We start from the raw sequence: 26,778 nt of genomic DNA, 5'->3' as shown, positions 1-26,778 counted from the left end.
TTTATCTGAGGCTGTCGGTTTGGATCCTGTATCTCATCCACCCATGCGCCATCTACATTTCATTGTTTTTTAATACATTTCATAATGACTATAGCTGATAGAATACATGGAATTACAGTCCCTTACATCACTTTTTAATAAAAAAAAAAAAAAGCATTTGACTTATATGTAATTTTAAGAAATACAACACAATAAAAGGTTTTTGAAATAGCTTAAATTGGTTTTAGAAACTGCATTTGGAATATTTAAATTAACTGATGATGGCCATAGACAGAGAGCCAGCTCAAGAACAATTGGTGGTAAGATATCTTCACAGCTTTAAATGAAAATACTTTAAATATGACAGAAAATCACAGAAGCTCCTATTAAAAACGAAAAAAAAAAATCAATATTTAACAGTAAACAAATTATAACAACACCCACAACAAGTAACGTGGCACTCTTTACAGGTAAAAAGTCAGTGAGTCTGGGAACAAGTGACTATGACTAAAGAGCTAGTTGGGTGTTTTGAACGCAAAGCTGAATACCTCCTGACATCAGAACTTGGGAAAGACACATGAAAAAAAAATCTGATGCAACAAAAATACACTGTGGTTACTTAGTGCTAAATATTGGGTATGACTTAAAGTAGTGTCTGAGCCTGATTATAGTATAAACTGTATGCACTCCAAAGCCATCGTACTCACAAAATACCCCTTATCATTCTACTATGGGCAAAAGTCTTACCGACAAATACAGTATAAGCCTAAAAGATCATTTTAATAATAAAAAGCAGAATATAGACAAAGAGCCAACATTTTGTCCGAGTCTACCTTGAAGAAGAACTTAATGAACCCAACGATGCCAGTGTAACACAAATTTGCTGTGTCGTGAAGGTGGGCCTTCTTCTGAGGCACCACAAATTTAAACTCCAAGGTAACTCTGAAGAAGATCCACCCTGGAACACAAGACAATGCATCAGGTCTTGGACTAACCCCTTTTGTATCATCAGTATGCAATGATCGACAAAACTAGCTGGGAGCCTAGTGAGTATGTTTGTATGTATTTCTTTTTAACAAAAGTACCCACAGAGAGCATTAGATTTGTCCTTTTCTGTGTATAACTGAGCGATAAGTGATCCCCCTAGGGAATTCCTTTGACCTAGAACTTCATTTAAAAATCACTGGGATCTAAATGTTGGAGCATTTTGAAGATTAACCAGTGTATGTCATTTGCAGTTAACGCTTTGATGACCTCCTTCAGCATAGAGCTCAAAGTTTCTGGTGAGCATATCGTAGGGGGAGGTAGAAAGAGTGGGAGAATCAGCTTGTTGCTTCACAATGCAGCAGGCAGCCTCTGAGCATAGGACCTGGAAGAAAGTAGGGATCACTGGAGTAACAGTGTCTACTTCATTGATATCCATCTTTCAGTGGCATTGGTCAGGTAAGGTATATACACAGTTAAAATGGTTCAAGATGAACCAATAAGCATGTATAATTATACCATGCCTGAAACTCTTCTTTAAGTGTATTCAACTTCTAAAGATGTGAATGTACCAGCACAGACTCCAGAGTACACTATCTGCTAGAGGGTTAAATATGTTCAGTAGCATTCTAACAGTCAGTAACAGCAAAACTGACCTCACAATCTCACCCCAGTCATTTTATCTGTCATCTCCTGCAGGGGCATGTGGCAGCTGGCAGTAAGTAGTGGGAAGTTGGGCTGTCTCTGTTCTAAGTGGCACATCACAACAAGGAAAGCTGTTTTATAATTGTGCAAACAAAAAGGAACCTTTAAAACAGGGTTTTATTTTGACAGACAAATATAAGACAAAAATATAAATGGCTTTTTCAAACAGGGAATTTTTACTTGCTGTCCATAAATATATGGGAGTTGGCAACTGTAGGTTTGGGAAGCCACAGAGAACCAATCTGTTGTTTGCAGACTGTGGGTAAGTCCCCTCTGCAGAGCTGGCTATACTAGTCCATTTCTTTATGAAATGTGAAATCCAGAACCCTGACATGAGGGCTGCTGATGGAGGGGATATAAGGGTGTTAGAGTATACTTTTCTGGTGGTGCTTTCTGTATTCCTCACTGAGATACCAAGAACATACACAGTAGTTCAGAATTGACCCTTTGCCCAAGCTGCATGAGTTGGGGGGAGGGGGGGCAAGAGTTGCAGAATGGCAGAAGGAGTTAAGGTGCAATGTGGTGTGGTTGGTTGCTGTTGAGAATGCATGGGCAGAAATGGAAGAGGGAGGAGTGTTTGAAAATTACTTTTTTATGACGTGGTTTGGCTCTACCTTCTGCAGCTGAGACAGGAAACAGTGGCTACCCATGCCCCTGATCTCATTCTTTCTTTTTATAACTTAATGTATGTTACTGGGTTTTTTTTTTTCCGCACTATTATTTTTAGGGCAGTGACTGACTGGCAAACCAGTCATTTGCCAATTTTACTGCCACTTCTTTTACCATAGTTGCAAATCATAGGCTTAGTCATTTTACTGCTTATTCAAATTTCAGATTCTTAAGTGGGAAATTCAGAGCCCAGTAACAGATTTATATCATAATTATTGTTACAGCCATCATCTCTGCTTTGTTTTAAACATTGGACCTTTGCCTAAAGTAACTGTGAAGGACTTACTATTTCTTGCTCCCAATTGCTCCCTGCTGCACATTTGACCCGGCAAGCATTTCACATAAAATCCACATTTGCATTCACCAGAACTCACCCTGCACACCTGCTGTAGACATTATAACTAATAGATTTAGTATATTCAGTACAAATGCCAAACAATATAGGAAGGTAAATGTGTCTAGATTTGGCTTTTGCTATATTCCAGTGATTTCCAAGGTCAGTCACAGATTTGGAACATTTTCTCCTGGAAAAGACAGTCTGAGGAATTCAGTAAACTTTTTATAAAAAAGTTTATTAACTACCTGCCTCTTATTCAGACGAGCCTTTGATATAGTTTTGGTAACAGTACTGATATGTGCGGCAAATCAGGTAGTTCTTATTGTGGAAAACGAGGTGTCCACCCCATTTCCCTCTTCACCAACTATATCTGTCACTAATATGCAACAATGACACTCTCAGCCTCATCCTGCAGAAAAATGTTCGCAGCATGCAGGACTGAGAGCAATTGTCACTGGATTTTGTTAACAAACCAATGGACTTTTTATGCTTTCACAAATGTTCACAACATCAGCGATAGAGATTATGATTTTAGAATAAATGTCTGTAACACACACTGTCACTACAGACAGGTATATTCAGAGATTTACACTACAGTAGCGCTTTTCAAGAGACAGGGATTCTTTAAGTTCTGTGTTAATGCATTAGAGACAATTTTAACACTTTCTAAAATATTGTTTAAATATAAAAAGGTAGAATAGGGCAAATAAAATATTTACAGAAATAGGGTATTATAAAGGTAACCAAGAGCCAACAATGCAACAGCAAAACAAAAGGGTTAAAGAATAAAAAATGCTTATTAAGTCAAGTAATTATAAATACTTATCAAGTAAAGTATTCAGCAGAGTACAATCAACAAGTAAGAGATGTTCCATGTTTGATGCTACAGGAGAGCTGTTAAATGTGGTTGAATACCCTTTTCTATACCTCGAGGGGGGTGTTGACAGGAATGACTTGGCCAATCACCAGATCTAAGGCATAGCCGCTGAGATGTCAATGTTTTAATAACCATATCCCAGATGCAGTTTTCTATTAATATCTTTGAATAGCCACAGTATACAGTTCTACTAACTTGTATAATATTGTCCTGCGTGGAATTGCCTTTTGAATGGATATACATATGAGGCTTGTCGGATGTCTACTTTACCTTTCGGCTCTGGTGGCTATGTGGGATCCCTAGGAGGGGAATTGGGCTGGTTCCGCTACCTTGTACTTTCCAGAGTAGAGGTGTTTGTTCTCAAAATGCTGCTTATTAACTGATAGATGTAAATACACTATATTACCAAAAGTAATGGGATGCCTGCCTCTACACGAATATGAACTTTAATGGCATCCCAATGGAACACTTTTGGGATGAATTATAGTGGAGACTGCGAGACATGCCTTCTTATCCACATCAATGCCTGACCTCACAAATGCGCTTCTGGAAGAATAGTCAAACATACCCACAGACACACTCCTCAACCTTGTGAACAGCCTTCCCAAAAGAGTTGAAACTGTTATAGCTGGAAAGGGTGGGCTAACTTATTATTGAACCCTATGAACTAAGACTGGGATACCATTAAAGTTCATGTGCATGTAAAGGCCAGCATCCCAATATGTTTGGTAATATAGTGTATATAATAATATAATTTACCCCTGAAGAAGACCATGACTGTACTAGGTTGAAACGCGTTGAGGTACTTCATTGTCTGGTAGCTCTATTGTAACTGCCATGCATATATGTTCCTAACTGTTGGACGATTCTATATTTTTGTAACCAGAATTCAATTTTTATGTGGCATCAAGCCTATTATGAATTATGACTTGTTAATAAAATACAAATTTTTATCAATATTAGTCTGATTTAATACATCGCTGCTAAAAAAAACCCTGGGGGAATCTCTCTTTTCTTGGTAATATAGTGTATGTCCTTTCTCTGGCTGTACTTTCGTTATTTCAGAAGGTATGAAACACACTGAAGTTTTGGAGTTTTTGCTACTAGCTAGTCAGACAGAAATGAGTATTTGCCAGAAATAAGGCCTAAATGCTTTTACAATATCCCTTAGCCCTGATAACCCATTTTATTGCATGCCAGGTACTCCTAAGGGGTTTTATTACCCTAAAGCTCCAAGAATGACAAACTAATGTTTTATGATGGGTCAATCGCAATTTCTTGAGAGGAAAGTGATAATCTTTAGATGTTTATTGTTAGCAAACACTGAGCTAAACAGACCGCAATGTTTTTTGCCAGACCTCCCATCAAAACCTCAGTTAGATATTTACAGCTCTGGTAAATGCCTGTTTATTAGGTATCTGGTAAGTAATGGCCAGCAGAATGGTTTATGGCTAAGCTCTTTTGAAGTGTCCAGACCCATAGCCCTTTATTTACTCAAGCCAAATGCCTGTGGATATGCACTTTTGGAAATCTAGCTATGTTCTGGAAGCTCTGCTCTGTCTCTAGTTCAAAACAGAAAAATAAAATTACAAATAAAATATCATGGTTGTCTTTTTGGGGTGCAGAACAACATGGTTGCCTATATGGTTTGCCCAGTCTGCATTATCATCACACTTACTACCTCCACATGAGAAACCTGTTCCTATATCTGTGACAGATTAGGAAAAAATACTGCTAGCATGCAATTTAGGAAACTGGTGGTAATTAGGACCAACTCTAAGTCAGAGTGCTCAGAGTGGGACATTTTATGCTGGAAATCTGTTATGAATATGACAGCTAACCACACAGGACACATGGTTACTAGGATGCTGGCAGATGCAGGTTTCCAAGCAACTGATGACTCATCTCTGGCCCCAATTTTTAAACATTAAACAATCGAAATATGCATATTGAGAGATATTTCATCGAGTCATATTCATTTTATCTATACTTTCTTCTGATATGCAATATGTAATTATAAACTAACATAGAATAAATATAATGTAAGTGTTCTCAGACTCAAGATGGACTGTATTGTAAAATAATTGCTTATATCTGTCTTCATATTTTAATTTCACTTTTAGAGACAATCCAATAAAAGGGAAAGTGACAAGGCAATGTCACAATCACTGATGTTTGATAAACTGCAGAAGAACATATTGGACCCAGTTGATATACTGATTTTGTGTAATGTAAGAGGTAGTTCCAAAATAGAAGAACATTGGTAGTTCAGACAAGAACTGAAAATTTTTACATGCGTTCTTAAATATACAGAGGGAAAAATATAAAAGTATGACATTAGAGTGATGTTTAGGGTTACTGTGCCCGCTCTCAAGCACTGCCTCAGATGATGTGACGTCATTCTATGACAATGCCTATGGAGAGAGTGTAATAAAGACGTTTAACTCCTTTTTATAAAACAGCAAAGACTCTTTCCTTCTGCAAATTATGTATCTAGCTGAACATCCTTGTACATAAAAAAACATAGATCAGTAGAATGCTATGGGCAGAACGTGAACCTAGCATAAATGCAGGTCACGCAATAAAGCTAATACTAATTATTTATGGCTAGTTTCCTGCAAGGTATAACCTGCCCAGAATGTGAAAGCAAATGAATGGAGATAGGGCATGATACATGCATGTTAATTTCCCAGTTTCCAAAAGATAAGAAAAATCTTCTAAAGAAAAGTTAATGGCAGATTAAAAGTCAGCATGCATTTATTGTCTGAAATAAAAGGAGTACTAAAACAAAATTATAGTGACTCAAATATTATATTCTAATTGTAAATTGACTTTATAAAATTCAGCAAATGTGATTGGGAGCATATTTTTCATTTGGTTGACATTTAAGCCTTTTTGTTATTATTTTTATTGTGTTCTATATCCCAGGCTGTGTTATGTTGTATTGTATCTATTAGGTTAGCACCATTAGGGTACAAGTGTGTAACATATGTGGAAGGTGACAAGCAAGTAATTAATATATACTACCATCTGTTTTTTTCTCTGTACCAAAGATAAACAGCAGTCATGCTGCTCTTGTTAGACTAACATCTGTCACAGTTAGATGTATTGTCCAATCAGACCCAAGATGTTTTATATTGTAGATTGTGACTTAGCTACAATGTCGTGGTCAAATGCATTAATGGAAATCTGGGTTGTCATAGTGCTTCTGTGGCACAAATGTTTTTAAAACGGCTATATGTATCCCCTCTCTGTGATTTTTTTTAATGTTCTTTAACCAGCATTTCAGAAAAGCCTGTAAACAATCTTCCCAAATGGAGGAAATAAAATTGTAATTATTTTCCATTTTAGCTAGCCAGTTGTTATTTATCTACAACAGGTTAAAAAATGAAGGAAAATATCTCAATGGCTCCCATCATGAAAATTGTAAGAAAGGCTGGCTACACTTTATCTTTAAATTACACAGAGCTTCAGGGGACATTGGTTTAAAGAGGAAGTAAACTCTTAGCTTTTTTTTTCCTTTTTTTCCCCCCTGCAAAGTAAATGCATAATGTGCTAGTATGCATCACATACTAGCACATTATGTGACACTTACCTGCAACAAAGCCTGCGTTGTCCCTGCTGCCGGCCGCATCCATGTTCACCCGTCTTCCTTCTGGGCCTACGGACTCCGGCTGTATTACTGGCTGGAGCCGCAAGTCACGGCACAGGGCTCTGAAGGAATGGCACAGGCAGCCGTTTCTTCAGAGCTCATGCGCCGATGAGGTCATCGGCTGCATGCAATGTAAATATCTCCTAAACGGTGCAAGTTTAGGAGATGTTTACAGCACCTATAGCTAAGCCTTAATTGAGGCTTACCTATAGGTAAAAGTCATTAAAGTGGGTTTACAACCATTTTAATGTCAGAGCCAAAACATGCAATATCACTGGGAGCCTCCAGGGATAAATGTTTCAGTGTGCCCCAGCTCACATTCAGCACTCAGGAGCTCTCTGAGTGGGGGTGCCAAGACTTAAATCTCTCTAGGACACATTCCAATCTGCACAATAAACTAATATTTGTCATTTTATCTGCATGGTGAATTAGATTAGTCAGTTTGAACTATTTTCTGTTAAATATATAAGCTTTTGGTTTAGCTCTATCTAGGATGCAAGTCTGCATCTTTTTACAGTAATTCAATGTTTCTGAAAAAGCAATATTTTGATATTCTTGCTTCCATGCCATCTAAAGCTTACAGAAAAAACAGACAAAAGGCGCCTTTAAGTGTAGACTGTATGATAAGATTTAATGCAATACCCAAAAACTCACATAAGAAGTTCTTGATAACAAGCCTGTAGAGATGCTCAGGTGGATGTCTGGAGGAGTGGGGGCAGTGCCCGTCCGGATGCTGTGTGTGGTCTCCCTCTCGCGCCCCACCGTCTCTGGCCGGAAGAGGAAAGAGATGAAAGTGAGAGCGGAGACACACAATGGAAAGTACAGGACCTCGACACGTTTCAGAACATGCGCAGTAGGTGGAGAGAAAGTAATGCATGCTCCTTTTTCAAGCATTGTATTTAAAGTGCAGTGTTCAATATAATTTAAATTGACGCTAAAATCACAATATTGAAAAACAAAAATCACTTAAATCATAATAAGTGTAATAATATGTGCAAATACCCACTCCAAAAGTGGATAAGTGAAAGTGCATAAATAATCAGAAATATTAAAAGTGTAATATATAAAATATCAAAATGTGCACTTTTCATAAACAAATGCACTCAGTGTAAAACATAATAGTCCAAAGGTTCCAATGAGAAACCAAGAAATAGGTGCAAGTTTGTAAATTAATATAGTCCAATAAAAAGCCTTAAAGGTGCAAAATAAATATGATTCCTCCGTGTGCAAGGTGAATCCCAAAAAAATCACTAAGTGGAAAACAACACACTGTGAGTGCAATGGCCGCTCACCTCACTAAGGATGGATAACACTTTAAAATCAATCCAATAGGAAAAAAGATCGAATCCTCCTTATTGATGATAGTATGCTTATTCATTTACAAACTTGCACCTATTACTTGGTTTCTCATTGGAACCTCTGGACTATTATGTTTTACACTAAGTGCATTTGTTTATGAAAAGTGCACATTTTGATGTTTTATATATTACACTTTTAATATTTCTGATTATTTATGCACTTTAACTTATCCACTTTTGGAGTGGGCATTTGCACATATTATTATTCTTGTTATGATTTATGTGGTTTTTGTTTTTCAATATTGTGATTTTAACGCCGATTTATATTATATTGAATTTTCCTTTTGTATGTGGTGACACTACTAGAAATTGGCTGCTTTTATGTTTTATCACACTGTGAGTTTCTATTTGATTTTTATTCCTATTTTTGGCTAGCGCATTGGTTCATCTACCCATTTACAGTGCAGTGCTGTAATTAGATGTTCACGCACTAGCCCACAATTATTCATGTTTATTGTTGTCATCTAAAGCTTAGAAACCACTACTGTAAAAATATCTACTTGACAGGGGTATCACAGAAATTTAAAATATAGGAGGAAAAAAGAAATATATATAACTCTTAGGCAGCCAACTGCTTAACAAACCTATTGTATTACTGTATTATATATAAAGAAAGCCTAACCACCATATACTGTGACAGGGCGGCTCCTACAGGCACAGGGACATACCTATACATTGCCGCCTGTTTCCCTGCCTACTCCCATGTGATTAGACAAAGCAGGAGTATTTCAGCAGATCCTGGCCAATGATTCATGGCTGGGACCTACTGATTGACTGTGTTGAATCACAGCCCAGAGCTCTGTGCTGACAATCAACACAGGGCTCTGTATAAATAAATGGTTGCTTTGTTTCTTTTAGATTGTTAGGCACACAATTAATCCCTTGATCACCCTAAATGTTCACCCCTTCTCAGCCAGTGTCATTAGTACAGTGACAGTGTATATTATTAGCACTGATCACTGTATTAGTGTCACTGAAGATGTCAGTGGCAGTTAGTCAGTTCCCACAAAGTGTCAGTGTCAGACAGCACTATCACAGTCTCCACCATTACTAGTATAAAATAAATAAAGAAATATTCCAGTATATATACCATAATTTTTCGATACTATAGCTTTCACACAAACCATATATTATACATTATATAAATAAGATAACTGCGCTAAACAACCAACAAAAAAGCTGTATTGTGATATTTTTTGCACATTTTCATCATTGAGAATTTTTTCAATTTTCCCTTAATTTGGGATTATCTGTGTCACAATAATATTTGTACTTAACTTTTATTATTACTTTTTATATATTATACATTTATTAGGATTTTTTTAATCAAAGGCATATAGCAGAATACATTTTGGCCAAAATTCGATTTTTTTTTTTTTTTGAACATGTTATAGTAGAAATTAAAAAAATTTGTTTTTTCCACCAAAAAATGTTGGTCTTTTTTTCCTTTATATTGCAAAAATAAAAACCCAGTGGTGATCAAATACCACCAAAAGAAAGCTCTATTTGTGTGAAAAAAATGATATAATTTCCATTGAATTGAGCAGGTAAAGTAGCACAGTACAAAAAGGCAAAAAAATGGCCTGGTCTTGAAGGGGGTAAAACCATCCGGGGCTCAAGTGGTTAAAGAAACAAAACACAAGCTAAAAACAGAGGTATACCTATTAAAAACAAGCTCTACCCAAAATGATCCTCGTAGTGAAGAAAATGCATTGATACATCCTGAAACATAAATATATATAAAAAAACTTGCTCATAATGAATGTGTTAATCATATACTGTATAACATCAAGAAAAAAACAACACAGTTGTAATAATCACATAGATATAGTGGTGGTACTTTCTGATTTTGACAGTGATTCCTTGAATGCTTGTATAAGAAAAATTGTGGATCTTGGAGTGAGTGGAAATAGCTGTAATGCAATAAATCATAAATGTACTAAATAGGTCATCCACTTCTTCCAAAAAAGCACTACAATTATAGATCCTCCAGATCTCACTTAGGAAGGACTGGTTTTGGAAAAAACTGGTTTTGATATAAAATAATTTAAATCCCAGCTCTGGGCAAAATATGAGCCCCAATCTATCTGGTCTTTGTGGGTGATTTTTTTATTTTTTACCTTTTGAAGTAAATTCATAAGTTTTATTGGAAAGATAGAATTATTCTTAAAGGCAAAAACATAGAATCACACAAGAGGCTCTTAACTGGTAAAACCTTCCAAGCATTCCATTGACTAAAGCCAGCATGGGGTGATTTAGCCATTCTGTATGCACTGTGTAAATGTTATCCAGGAGCCTTGGAGACTCCAGATATAGACAAAGTACATAAATACATAAAGGGAATCAACTCGGTAAAGGAGGAGAGCATATTTAAAAGAAGAAAAACTACCACAAGAGGACACAGTTTTAAATTAGAGAGGCAAAGGTTTAAAAGTAATATGAGGAAGTATTTTGTAAGGGGGGATGGGTGCGCTGATAGTGCGTTGAAGCTGCTCCCGGTATTCAGTGCTTTTGAATATAGATAAATGTATATGTGGTGTGGGGTGCGCTAAACAACAAATAAATAATGAATATATAACATATATCTATGTGTGAACCAAATCAACAAAAGTAAATATATATAACATATATCAATCTGTGAAGCCAATTAATAATGCAAATCCATTGGTGCATAAACATAAAAGTTCATAAGTGTCCATAAATATTTTGCAGGTGAGTAGAATTGTATTCTATCCGAATAATACGTGTATCCACCACCGAGTGAAATTCATCCTTACCAAACGGAAATAAATAAGGTGCAACTATATTTTCTTGTGCTGAAAAAATATCCAATCTCCTTGTGAACAAACACCACGTGTAAATCACCAAGAATTAGCCTCTTACCAGATGGTAATAGGTATGCACTTGTTCAGTGAAACCACCGCCTTGCTTCCTCTTTAAAATCGTGTGCGCCTCCTAATCTGACCGGTTTCTTCCCATAGGACTTCTACTGAGACAGGAGTACCTGTAAATATGAGGAAGTATTACTTTACTGAGAGAGTAGTGGATGCATGGAATAACCTTCCTTCAGAAGTGGTAGCTGCAAATACAGTGAAGGAGTTTAAGCATGCATGGGATAGGCATAAGGCTATCCTTCATATAAGATAGGGCCAGGGACTATTCATAGGATTCAGATATATTGGGCAGACTAGATGGGCCAAATGGTTCTTATCTGCTGACACATTCTATGTTTCTATGTAAGTCTCAAGTATTTAGCCCAGGGGTCTTCAAACTATGGCCCTCAAGTTGTTCAGGAACAACAATTCCCGTCATGCCTAGTCAAGTTAGTGAATGTCAGAGTTTTACAATGCCTCATGGGATGTGTAGTTCCGCAAAAGCTGGAGGGCAGTAGTTTGAGGATCCCTGATTTAGCCTGTGAGCGGTAGAATAAAGAGTGTCCCCAGATTTCTACAGGGAGCACCGAGACTGCATAGACACTATATGGCTTACACATTATCCTTAGGTCTCCATGTGGATTTAGCCTGTAATCTATTGAGCTGAGAATTATCCACACAGATTTCTTTAGGGAGAATGAAGACCATATTGTATGTGCATGGCTTGGATGTCACTCATATTGCTAGGAGTAGATGACCATAAAAGAAAACCATCTAGTAGGGGTGGTGAGGGTAGTGCAGGTAGTCCTAGACAGTTAGTGGTAATAGGGAATTCTATAATCAGAAGGACTGATAGAATAATTTGTTGCCAGTGTTGCCTTATGAGGAGTTTATGTGTAATCTCCATTAGCAACTGTAAATAGATGTGTGTGTATACACAGTATCTCACAAAAGTGACTACACTCCTCACATTTTTGTAAATATTTTATTATATCTTTTCACGTGACAACACTGAAGAAATTACACTTTGCTACAATGTAAAGTAGTGAGTGTACAGCTTTTATAACAGTGTAAATTTGCTGTCCCCTCAAAATAACTCAACACACAGCCATTAATGTGTAAACCGCTGGCAACAAAAGTGAGTACACTCCTAACTTAAAATGTCCAAATTGGGTCCAAAGTGTCAATATTTTGTGTAGCCACCATTATTTTCCAGCACTGCCTTAACCCTCTTGGGCATGGAGTTCACCAGAGCTTCAGAGGTTGCCACTGGAGTCCTCTTTCACACCTCCATGACAACATCACAGAGCTGGTGGATGTTAGAGACCTTGCGCTCCTCCACCTTCCATTTGAGGATACCCCACAGATGCTCAAGAGGATTTAGGTCTGGAGACATGCTTGGCCAGTCCATCACCTTTACCCTCTGCTTCTTTAGCAAGGCAGTGGTCGTCTTGGAGGTGTGTTTGGGGTCATTATCATGTTGGAATACTGCTCTGTGGCCCATAGGGGATAATGCTCTGCTTCAGTATGTCCCAGTACACGTTGGCATTCATGGTTCACTCAATGAACTGTAGCTCCTCAGTGCCAGCAGTACTCATGCAGCCACAGACCATGACACTCCCACCTCAATGCTTGACTTTAGGCAAGACACACTTGTCTTTGTACTCCTGGTTGCCGCCACGCATGCTTGACACCATCTGAACCAAATAGGTTTATCTTGCTCTCATCAGGCCACAGGACATGGTTCCAGTAATCCATGTCCTTAGTCTGATTGTCTTCAGCAAACTGTTTGCAGGCTTAATTGTGCTTCATCTTTAGAAGAGGCTTCCTTCTGGAACAACAGCCATGCAGACCAATTTGATCCAGTGTATGGCTTATGGTCTTAGCACTGACAGACTGACCCCCCACCCCTTCAACCTCTGCAGCAATACTGGCAGCACTCATACGTCTATTTACCAAACACAACCTCTAGATATGATGCTGAGCATGTGCACTCACCTTCTTTGGTCGACCATGGCAAGGCCTGTTCTGATTGAAACCTGTCCTGTTAAACCTCTGTATGGTCTTAGCCACTGTGCTGCTGTTCAGTTTTAGGGTCTTGGCAATCTTCTTATAGCCTAGGCCATCTTTATGTAAAGCAACAATTCTTTTTTTCAGATACTCAGAGAGTTGTTTGCCACGAGGGGCCATGTTGAAATTCTAGTGACCAGTATGAGAGAGTGAGAGCGATAACACCAAATTAAACACACCTGCTCCCCATTCACACCTGAGACCTTGTAACACTAAGGAGTCACATGACATCGGGGAGGGAAAATGGCTTATTGGGCCCAAATTGGATATTTTCACTTAGCGGTGTACTCACTTTTTTTGCCAGTGGTTTAGACATTAATGGATGTGTGTTGAGTTATTTTGAGGGGACAGCAAGTTTACACTGTTATACAACCTTTACACTCACTACTTTACATTGTAGCAAAGTGTCATTTCTTCAGCTTTGTCACATGAAAAGATATAATAAAATATTTAAGAAAATGTGAGGTGTGTACTCACTTTTGTGAGATACTGTACATATCTGCACACATACTCGGTTTCCTCCAAACCGATGGCCTCCATTTACTGCTGGCGTCTCTGTTTCCAGCCTGCCATGCTCTCTTGGTGAGCCTTTTATTGAGCTGCAAAGCCAATTCCAATTGCAGCTCAACAAAAGGCTCACCAAGAGAGCATGGCAGGCTGGAAACAGAGACGCCAGCAGCAAATGGAGGCCATCGGTTTGGAGGCCTCATTTTCCTCAGTGTTGCTATGGAGGCCTCATTTTCCTCAGTGTTGCTAGGGACAACAACCTTTCTCTTTAGCAGATTCTGTTCTGGCATGGATAGGGCTCGTTCAGATGGTAACATCCCCTCCATCCATAGAATTCGGTCTCTCATTTCAGCTATCTTTGCATCTTTCAGGCGTTTTGACCGCCCCATCTTCAATAACTCCACAATACATTTTTCACAGTCCAGCAAAAAATTTTGAGACCACTGTTTCTTTAAAACTAGTAGTTTTTCTCTCTCTTGCAGGATCTCCTTTCCTGCACACACAGTTTGTGCAGTCTTATGTACCAGACAAAGTTCATCAAAAATTTTGAGACCACTGTCTCTTTAAAACAAGTAGTTTCTCTCTCTTTCAGGATCTTCTCTCCTGCACACACAGATTGTGCAATCTCATGCACCAGACAAAGTTCATAGAACATATGCACTTCTTTGCAGGGATCTCTGCTTCTGCCCAATGCATACCTCCACCATATGTGAGGGATTCGCTTGGTGGCGGGCGTGGATGACCCCTTGGGGGGATTCGTTACACAGGGAGATAGCCGAGAAGTGGTTGCAAACAACAGTTTGGTTTATTCATGCAATTTTCTTCACCAGACTGCAAGCGTCAAAAACATCCAAAATAAAATAAAACACAAAATAAATCCTTGCCACTGTGGGCGGCTACCTTCTCACACACAGGAACCTACCTATGGAAGTCTGTCCCCAACCTACTGTTGGGCAGACTTGGCTGATCATGCAGCAGACTATCAATAGTCCATTTATTATCTCTTCACATAGAGAATGTCCCTTTTCTCTTCACACTCTTCACATAGAAATAGTTAATTTTCTCACCTTGAGAAGTCTTCACACTTTTTACCCTCCTCAGCGCACATCGCTCCAGGAGGTCTTCACACTTTTTACCCTCCTCAGCACACATCGCTCCAGGAGGTCTTCCCCATGCTCACACAGCTTCAGGGGGCATTCATCTGACTGTCCTCCTCTCCCCAGCTCACACAGCGTCAGGAGGCAGCAATCCTTCTCCCATGCTCACACAGCGTCGGGAGGCACACATCTGACTGTCCTCCTCTCCCCAGCTCACACAGCGTCAGGAGGCAACAACCCACAGACTTCCTCTAGACAAATTATAGAGGCCTTAATTTCCTCATTCTGAACAGCTGAAGGTCTGTTCAACGTCCTTAGACAGTTCTGGTTACCTTTGCAGCCGACACCCTATAGTAATTGGTGAATTTTCTAAACCAGGTGGAAATGTATCTCCTGTCTGTGACTACATCCACAGATTTACCTGACTTCCTGTGACAATATATATATATATATATATATATATATATATATATATATATATATATATATATATATACATATATATATATATATATATATATATATATATATATATATATATATATGTATATATTTATTTATTTATGAGATATTGGGTTTTGGTTTTTACTAATAGTTTGATATAAGGTAAATGTACCCATATGTGTACTCACAGTTTGCAGGTTTTAGTAAAAGAATCCATTGATTTACCAATTCCCTTTTTAAGTGCAGGAATGTTAGGTTGGGCTAAACAAGTGCGTGTCCCTAAAGATGTTCTGCTATTTACCCATCGTAAACTTGTACGCGAGAAAAGACATCACCTTAATTAAGTTCCTTTTCGCAGACTTTACAGGGCCGAGGTAGTAATTTAAACCAGGCCGTTTTACTTCCTTTGTTATCTCTGACTCCACTTTAAAGACCCTCTCTTTAGGTATTCAATAAAGGATGCCATCTGTTAGGTAATGCACAATGTGCCCAGGGTATGACCTTGCATAACTAATTCAAGAGGAGGTTACCAGGCATGATTATTCCCCCCTCAGAGAGGAGGTGCTAGCCAGGGACTGAGTTATGCTAAAGCTAGTGTTTGGGGAAATTGTCCAATCCTGGATGAGATACGCCCGGAGGGAGGAAAGGGGTAAGATAGCTCCACCAATCGGAATGGCCCTATGCAAGTCTATGAGGTATAGGTTTATATTTGTTAGGTCTTGGAAGAGAGAACGCTCTGAAACACCAGCCTAGAAGGGGCCCTCAGGTGCATGGTAATTATGGAATATACCTCTGGCACTTATATCTAAATGCTTATCCTATGTGTTGTCTGTCTTGCTGTTCGTATCTTAATGTATTAAATATTATCCTCTGTATTCGTTCATTTAAACTATGATTTTTTTCCCCTTTTCTGTACTATAGATAGATTGCTGTGTATTAGTTTAGGCCTCCTTGCTATTTACCAATAAATTTCTGTTGTTATGTTAAAGCTTTCACTCATAGTCAAAGAACCCTTATTAACCCAAATCATATCAGAGATATATTAAGAGCCCATTTAGACTAGCGCGACTTGTCAGGCGACTTGTCGGTCGCTCGCCATTGAGTAGTACAGGACCCGTTCTAATAGGAGCGACACAAGTCGCTCCGACTTAGAAAAAGGGTCCTGTACTACTTTGGGGCGACCTGGGAGCGACTTGCATAGACTTCTATTATGTGAAGTCCCTGCAAGTCGCGATGCACAGCGGTGCACGTGACTTCACAGGTCGCCCCTCAAAGTCGGATCGCCTCAGTGTAATCCGGCTCTTAATCTCAAAATATAACTTACGGTTAACACCAGGATCGCCTTAACAGAATGGTTTGCTGTCTCCCTGGTGCCAGGGTTTAGGCATGTGGTAGACCAGGTTGATAAATTACTGGGAGGGGCTGGGCAGAACCAATTTATTGAAGTAGCCTGCAAGTTGAAGGGAAGGACCTCCAAGGTGATATTCTCTGAAATATTGCCTGTGCTATGCGCAAGACAGTAAAGATTGGGGGAGATTGGACAGCTAAATGCATGGCTAAAGACCTGGTGTAAGAAGGAGGGATTTGGGTTTTTAGAGCACTGGGCTCACTTTTCAGTCGGGTGAAACCTATATGCTAAAGATTGTTTGCGCCTAAATGGAAGGAAGTCTGTTGTGCTGGGGGGAGAGGTTTATGGGTAGGCTGGAGAAGTATTTAAACTAGGATTGAGGGGGGGGAGGGTGAATTTGATTATAATGGGGCAGACAAGTCAGACAGAGGTCAGCCCCTATTGGTGGATGGAATGGGGAAAGGCGGGGGACAGCTATGGCAAAGTAAAAGAATGTTCCCATGTTACAAACAACCATTGGAAATGGTACTATTTGTACAAAAATAAAACATATGCAAAAAGGGTGTGTAAAATGTGACAATTAATTAAAGTGTTTGTTCACCAGTGCCAGAAGTCTGCCAAGCAAAATAGGTGATTTGGAAGCTCTGGTGCACGAGGAGAACTATAGTATTAATTGGTATTGCTGAATCTTGGCTTCATTCTTCACATGATTGGGCTATTAATATTCCTGGCTATGCTCTCTTTCGGAAAGACAGGGTGAAATAGAGGGGTGGTGGTGTCTGTCTCTATGTGAGAAGTAATCTCAAAGCAAGTGTGAAAGAGGACATAGTTGATAGAGAGTGTGATGAGTCTGAAGCAGTATGGGTGGAAATGTACATGGGTGTGCATAATGCAAAGAATATCATTGGACTTTGTTTTAGACCTCCCAGTATTAAAGAAGAGGTGGGGACTCAGCTACTTGCACAGATAGAAAGGGCTGGGACAGTGATAATAATGGGGAGTTTTAACTACCCAGACATTGACTGGAGTAATTGCCCTGTTGTAACAGTTAACCACTTAAGCCCCGGAAGATTTTACCCCCATTCCGACCAGGGGGTATTTTGCGATTCGGCACTGCGTGACTTTAACGGACAATTGCGCGGTCGTGCGACGCTGTACCTAAACGAATTTGGCGTCCTTTTTTTCCCACAAACAGAGCTTTCTTTTGGTGGTATTTGATCACCTGTGCGATTTTTTGATCACGCGCTATAAACAAAAAAAGAGCGTCAATTTTGCAAAAATAGCAATATTTTTCACATTTTTTTATATGAAATTCCCCAAAAAAAAAATTTAAAAATCAAAATTTTTTTACTTTTTCGGCCAATTTGTTTTATGCTACCTATGTTTGGTAAAAAAAATCGCAAAAAGCGTATTTTGATTGGTTTGCGCAAAAGTTATCGCGTTTACTAACAAAGGGAAAGATTTCTGTCATTTTTGTTGTTTTTTTTTTTAACGTGTAATGGCGGCGATCTGCGATTTTTTTGCGGTACTGCGACATTGGGGCGGACAGATCTGACCCTTGACTGACATTTTTGACACCTTTGGGGTTACCAGTGACATTTCTACAGTAATCAGTGCTATATATATGCACTGTTACTGTAAAAATACACTGGTAGTGAAGGGGTTAACTTTATTTGGGAGGGAGGGGCTGTGTGTATCCCTAGGGGCGTGCTTTCTACTGTGATTTGAGCTGGGGCTTGAGCTGTATGGACACTGATCAACGGATCTACATACTAGATCCGAGTGATCAGTATCCTAACAGCAAGGAGAATGACAGGTGGCTTGTTTACACAAGCTGCCTGACATTCTCCCTCTCCCCCGCCGATCGCCGAGTGACCGGCGGACATCGGGTCCGCCGGTCACACGCGCGGGGGGGTCTGTGACCACGCGGGAGCGGGAGCGCGCCTCCGGGGGCGCGCGCTCGCTCCCTAGACCCTCACAAGCTAGTGACGTAGCCCTACGTCACTTTGCCTGTGAGGGGCTGACTGCCGACGTAGATCGGCGTTAGGCAGTCGGCAAGTGGTTAAAGGGCAAACATTTATAAACCTATTACAAGACCATTTTATGGTACAGTTTATTGAGGCCCCATCCAGAAATTATGCTCTGTTGAACCTGGTAATCTCAAACCATGTAGAGCTTATTATTACTAATGTTTGCATAAAAGAACATCTGGGTAGCAGTGACCATATATGATTTCATTTAATGTTAGCTGTAAGCAACACACGCACACAGGAAATATAAAACACAAAGCTTTAACCACTTTAATACAGGGCACTTCCCTCCCTTCCTGCCCAGGCCAATTTTCCCCTTTTAGCGCTGTTGCATTTTGAATGACAATTGCGCGGTCATGCAACACTGTACCTACACCAAATTTATGTCATTTTCCCCCCACAAATAGAGCTTTCTTTTGGTGGTATTTGATCACCTCTGGGTTTTTTCCTTTTTGCTAAACAAATAAAAAAAGTCTGAAAAGTTTGAAAAAAAAAAAAAAGTTTTTTTGTTTATGTTATACAATTTTGTAAATAAATAAGTTTTTTCCTGCACTGATGAGCACTGATGAGACTGCACTGACAGGCACTGATGGGGTGGCACTGATGGGGTGGCACTGATGGGGTGGCACTGATAGGCGGCACTGATAGGCGGCACTGATAGGCACTGATATGTGGCACTGATAGGTAGCACAGATATGCAGCATTGGTGGGCACTGATAGGCGGCACTGCTAGGCACTGATAGGCGGCATTGATGGGCACTGATGGGCACTGATAGGTGGCACTGATGGGCACTAATGGGCACTGATAGGCGGCACTGGTGGGCACTGATGGGCACTGATCGGCACTGAAGGGCGGCACTGATGCTCACTAATGGGCACTGATAGGCGGCACTGGTGAGCAATAATGGGCACTGGTGGGCGACACTAAAGGATGGCAATGATGGGCACTTGTGGGCAGCACTGACAGGGAGGGCACTGGTGGGCAGCACTGATGGGGAGGGCAATGGGGGGCTCCCTGAGCCCTGATTGCCATCCCTGGTGGCCATAGTGGGCATCCCTGGGGTCATAGTGGGCATCCCTGGGGTCATAGTGGGCATCCCTGGTGGATCTAGTGGCATCACCCTCCCGAGGGTCTGCACTGGTAATCAATGATCTGATTACCAGTGCCGACCCCCCCCCCCCTGTCAGGGGAGCCGCCGATCGGCGCTCCTTTACTCGTGCCTGTCAGGCACGAACTAGGGAAAGCCGATCAACGGCTGTTCCTATTTACTATGTGACCAGCCGTGATTGGACACGGCTGATCACATGGTAAAGAGCCTCCGTCAGAGGCTCTTTACCGAGATCGGAGATGCAGGGTGTCAGACTGACACCTCGCATCACTGATCGCCGCTCTGCGCGCCCCCGGGGGGCGCCCAGAGCTGTGTTATCCTGCCGCCGTCATATGACGTCCGGTCAGGATAACACAACCACATTCCCGCCGTCATTTTATAATAGGGCGGGCGGGAAGTGGTTAAAAGAGCAAATTTTCCAAGATGAGGGCTGCCCTCCAAGACTTAGATTGGGAAGGGGGGGGGGGAATATTGGCATAGATAAACACAGAACAGAAATGGGAATTCTTCAAAAAGCCTAACTCACTGCAAAGTATATTCCCATGGGCAATACGTTTAAAAGGCTAAAGATAAAACCTATGTGGCTCACGACCAAAGCTAAAAAAACAGCTATAACTAATAAGAAAAGAGCTTTAAAAAATATAAAAATGAAGGAACACTATATATCATTGTAAATAAGGCAAAGAAAATAGTGCGCTGCTGAGATGACAAGGTGAATCAATATAAATCAAAATAATGAATACAAAGAATAAACAACACAATGTGTAATGGGCAATACACACTATAAGATTTTCTGAAGACTTTTTCCTTCAGATTTACCTTTTCTATGTAGTGCAAGGGCCTGCCAGATTGCATACAAATTGAAAGTCTTTAGGTTTGACCTCATATTATATAATTTTGGTAAGTCTGAAGGAAAAAGTCTTCAGAAAATCTTATAGTGTGTATGGCCCATAAGTCTCTGTGAAAAATGGCTGTCTGCTGGAACTGGTAAAAACAATAATGTGAATAAGTCCGTGCCAAGGTGACGTCAGCTCCATTCCCAGTAGACGACTCCTATGTGGAAACGTGTCGGAGGGAGCCTAGCCTGCGCTGATACCTGACACGGACTGTTCTGCAGGCAGCCGTGCATTTTAAGAGCATTTTTCTCATCTGTAAACTACGTTGGTGATGTAAGTGTTTGCCTTTTCAATAAAATGTATATTTATGTCGGTAATGCACTATTAGCTCCTTTTTTTCTTTATGGGCCAAATCCTTTTGGTTTTTGTTTCTGGAGTCACCGGTTTATACAGTTTTGAAGTTGATGAGTTTCAGGATATCCCTATGAGAGTTGTTCCTACTCCTTATCATCCTTGAAGTGGATTTTCCATCACAGTAGTCCCAAGCTCTTATCTCCCTTATGTCTGGTAAGAATTCAATTCTACCACCCGGTGTTACCATCTCACTCACTGTCACTTTTGATTGTCACTATTGGAGTGTTGTTGCGGTAAGAGGCCACCCAACCACAAAGAACATTTGATTTCTTCAAGCACCCTTGTCTGCTATTTTGTCACGTCACCTTGGCACGGACTTATTCACATTATTTTTTTACCAGTTCCAGCAGACAGTCATTTTTCACAGAGACTTACACATTGTGTTGTTTATTCTTTGTATTCATTATTTTGATTTATATTGATTCACCTTGTCACCTCAGTAGCGCACTATTTTCTTTGCCTTATTTACATATTATTTTTTTAGTGCTGCTTCTATTTTTTCACATTGTTTTGCACACCTTCACAATCACATACACTATATATCATTGTTTAATTGTTACAAAGAATATACAGGATATGTAACAAAAATCAAGTACGCAAAAACTCAAAATGAACGACAGATTGCAAAGTATAGTAGGACAAACCTCAAAACATTCTTCAAATATTAATAGTAAAAAGGTCAGATCTGAGCATGTAGGGCCTTTACAAAATAATCAGGAGTGGGTGACTGGGGACAAAGAGAAGGCAAATGTATTAAATACTTTCTTCAGCTCTGTGTATACAAAGGAGCATGGGGGAGCTCATGACCATAATGAGGATGGTATTGACACAGCCCCAATTGATCCACAATGGCTTAAAAGTGGTATGGTCCTTAAATATTTAGGCAGAATAAAGGTGGATAAAGCACCTGGACCTGAGGGCATCCAACCATACATCCTAAAAGAATTGAGCTCTGCCATTTCAAAGCCTTTGTTTCTAATTTGTTAGGGACTCGTTAAGGACTGGAATAGTACAACTGGATTTGCATAGGGCCAATGTGGTGTCTATATTTAAAAATGGATCAAAGTTATTAACAAGTAACTATAGATCTGTTAGTTTAACTTCTATAGTTGGGAAGATACTGGAGAGTTTAATAAAAGACCACATAGATGAGCTCTTGCTGGAAAAAAATATTTTAGGCAACCGACAGCATGGATTCATGAAAGACAGAAGTTGTCAAACAAACCTGATTTCTTTTTATGAGGAGGTAAATAAAACCTTGGATAGAGGAGTGGCTGTGAAGGTAGTATACTTGGATTTTGCAAAAGCGTTTGACTCAGTTTCCCACACACCACTAATGTGTAAGGTACAGCCTACAGGCTTGCAAAGATCAGTTTGTAAATGGATAGAAAATTGGCTAAAAGATAGAATTCAGAGAGTAGTGGTTAATGATTCTTACTCTGAATGGTCTAAAGTTATCAGTGGTGTACCCCAAGGTTCAATGTTGGGACCCTTACTTTTTAATACCTTTATAAGTGATATAGGGTCTGGGATTAAAAGTACTATTTCAGTCTTTGCAGATGACACCAAGTTTTGCAGTGGAATAACTTCCTTACAGGATGATTGGAACAACAGGCTTAAAAAGACATCTGTAAATTGTGTGGACTTCTAGGGTACATCATGAGACAGATAAATGTACACACAAATTAAAAAATACATTTATTGATACCATATTAAAAACAATACAGATAAAATGACTGAGCTGATCCTACCAAAATGAAATTCAGCTAAACCCTGAGAAAACACATATAGGAGGTTGTTTAACTCAGTATAGGTCTTTTACATAAAAGTAGTAAGTAAAATATATATCATAATCACATAGATGAAGAAATGTGTCTGTTCAATGGTCAATGCGTTTCGCTCTAAGCTTCATCTGGGCTGTATAGGTGTACAGACAAATATACTTTTGAAATAAACAAAATAGGTATTAGTGCCTCATAACTATACAAGATATACTTATAGATATACATGTTATGATGTATCAAAAATGGGCTTACTAGTAGGTGACCCTCCTTCAAAAACTCAGACAAAAAAAAAAGCTTGGGGTGGACACAGGGGATAACAGGACCATAGAGCAAAACAATATCTGCATAAATGTAAGTGATAGACAGAACAAGAAAAATAAAATTTGTATAGTGTATGCAATAATGTCACTCCTACAATATAGTTCTAGGAAAATAGAAAACCCATATACGATAAAAGATAGAATTCAGAGAGTATTGGTTAATGATTCCTACTCTGAATGGTCTAAGGTTATCAGTGGTGTATGTGTACCCCAAGGTTAAGTGTTGGGACCCTTACTTTTTTATATTTTTTTAAATGATATAGGGTCTGGGATTAAAAGTATAATTTCAGTCTTTGCAGATGACACCAAGCTTTGCAGTGGAATACCTTCCCTACTGGACGTCTCCAACTTACAAGCCGACCTCAATGCACTGTTTCATTGGGCAACTATGTGACAAATGAGGTTTAATGTTGATAAATGTAAAGAATTGCACTTAGAGGCTAAGAAAATGCACTCATCATACCTACTAGGGGGAGCAGAACTGGGGGAATTCATAGCAGAGAAGGATCTGGGTGTTCTGGTAGATCATATGTTTAATAATAGCATGCAATACCAAGCTGCAGTTTCCAAAGCAAGCAAAACCCTTTCTTGTATTAACAGATGCATGGACTTCAGAGAGAGAGAGATACAGCGGCGTAGCGTGGGTTGTCAGCACCCGGGGCAAGGCAAGTAATTTGCGCCCCCTAACCGGCGGGATTTTAGCACTCGAGTCTCTTCCACTAGATTAGTTAAAGAAACCCTTACCCCCCAAGCACATGTATTGTTTGTTATGAAAATACTGATGTAATTAAGGTAAAATGCATCTAAATACAAGTTTGAATGACCAGTGTGCCCCCTTTCAATGCAGAATGACCAGCGTGCCACCTTTCAATGCAGAATGACCAGCGTGCCCCCATTCAATGCAGAGAGACCAGCGTGCCCCCTTTCAATGCAGAGTGACCAGTGTGCCCTCTTTCAATGCAGAATGACCAGCGTGCCCAATTTCAATGGAGAATGACCAGCGTGCCCCCTTTCAATGCAGAATGACCAGCGTGCCCCCCTTCAATGCAGAATGACCAGTGTGCCCCCTTTCAATGCAGAATGACCAGCGTTTCCCCATTCAATGCAGAGTGACCAGCGTGCCCCCTTTCAATGCACAGAGACCAGTGTGCCCCATTTCAATGCAGAATGACCAGCGTGCCCCCTTTCAATGCAGAGAGACCAGCATGCCCCCTTTCAATGCAGAGAGACCACCGTGCCCCCTTTCAATGCAGAATGATGAGCGTGCCCCCTTTCAATGCAGAGAGACCAGCGTGCCCCACCTTCAATGCAGAATGACCAGTGTGCCCCCTTTCAATGCAGAAAGACCAGCGTGCCCCATTTCAATGCAGAATGACCAGCGTGCCCCGTTTCAAAGCAGAGAGACCAGCGTGCCCCCTTTCAATGCAGAATGACCAGCGTGCCCCCTTTCAATGCAGAGAGACCAGCGTGCGCCCTTTCAATGCAGAATGACCAGCGTTCCCCCTTTCAATGCACAGAGACCAGTGTGCCCCATTTCAATGCAGAGAGACCAGCATGCCCCCTTTCAATGCAGAGAGACCACCGTGCCCCCTTTCAATGCAGAATGATGAGCGTGCCCCCTTTCAATGCAGAGAGACCAGCGTGCCCCCTTTCAATGCAGAATGACCAGCGTGCCCCCCTTCAATGCAGAGAGATCATCTTGCCCCCTTTCAATGCAGACAGACCAGCGTGCACCCTTCAATGCAGAGAGACTTACCTGCAGCGGCAGCTTCTCCTCAGTTCCCCACGTCTCCTTGAGTCCTCCCGCCTCCTCCTCGGCCAATGGCATGCGTTCGCCTTTTGGCCAATCAGGAAGTGGGTCTCGGACCCTCTTCCTGATTGGCCAGGAGGAGGATCCGTGTGACAATAGCGAATTTTCATTCAATATTGTCACACAATGGGTGGGCTCAGTGCACACTGCTCTGCGCCCCGGGTCCACCCTTTTTTTAAAGCCTATTAGAGTCTCTGGCTCTAATCAGGTGATTAAAAAAAAAACCCACTCTTTGACAGCGCCAGGCTGCTGACACACTCACTGCTAAACTGACTGAGCAGTGAGGAGAGGCGGCATAGGCGGGGCTTGGCTTGCAACACCACCCCACCCTACACCAATGGACAGGTGAGGCACAGTCCACCCCCGCCCGACCCGCCATTTCAGCCATAGGGCGGCCGCGCTGGACATCTCCCAGCCTAAAGATGGAGGCAGCCGCAGACAGTGTGTGAACTGTGTATGTCAGAGTCAGACAGACAGAGTGACACTGCGGATGCGCCCCCCCCCCCCCAGATGTTGCGCCCAGTGCGGCTGGCCCCCCCTGCACCCCCCACGCTACGCCACTGGAGAGATATCATTTTGCCCCTGTACAAATGATTAGTAAGACCTCATCTGGAATATGCAGTTCAGTTTTGGGTACCAGTTCTCAAAAAGGATATTGGGGAACTGGAGAAAGTGCAGAGAAGGGCAACCAAACTGATAAGAGGCATGGAGGAGTTCAGCTATGAGGACAGATTAGAGAAACTGAATTCATTCTCTCTGGAGAAGGGATATGATCAGAATGTATAAATACATAAGGGGTCCATATAGAGAAATGGTGTTGAGTTATTCACTTTAAGGTCATCACAGAGGACAAGGGACACTCTTTAGGTCTAGAGGAAAAGACATTTTGTCTCCAAATACAGAAAGGTTTCTTTACAGTAGGAGATGTGAAAATGTGGAATAGACTCCCTCCAGAGGTGGTTCTAACCAACTCAATAGATTGCTGTAAAAAGGGCCTGGATTCTTTCCTAGGTGTACATAATATAAGTGGTTACTAATATTTATAGGTAAAGTTGATCCAGGGAATATTCGAGTGCCTCTCGGGGGATCAGGAAGGAATTTTTTTCCCCTGCTGTAGTAAATTGGTTCATGCTTTGCTGGGTTGTTTTGCCTTCCTCTAGATCAACTGCGGGTATAGGATTGTGCATATGGGATTGTATGGTTGTGTTTTCTCTACTGTTTTTGTTTTTTATTGGTTGAGCCAGAGTGACTTGTGTCTTTTTTCAACCTGACTAACTATGTAACTATGTAAAAACATAAAAATCCACTCAGTGCAACATTAATATAGTATTAATAATAATAATATTTTTTGTGTCAGTCCCCAAAAAGCTTTTGCTTCATCTTTTAAAATTTTGCTTACCTGCCCTGAGCATCCTGAATAGTGTGTTAGGTCTTGTTAAATACTGCTCTTCTCCAAACATCTGCCTATGTATTGACTACCGGATGGGCACTTGCTCTAAACACTGTTTGTTGTTATTAAATTTATCTCTAATTTATTGTGGCTTCCTTTAAGGTTATGACTAGAGTTGAGCGGAC

The sequence above is a fragment of the Pelophylax lessonae genome (assembly GCF_965119305.1).
Source record: "Pelophylax lessonae genome assembly, chromosome: 3".
NCBI lineage: Eukaryota > Metazoa > Chordata > Amphibia > Anura > Ranidae > Pelophylax > Pelophylax lessonae.
Note: the sequence above shows the minus strand (reverse complement) of the source record.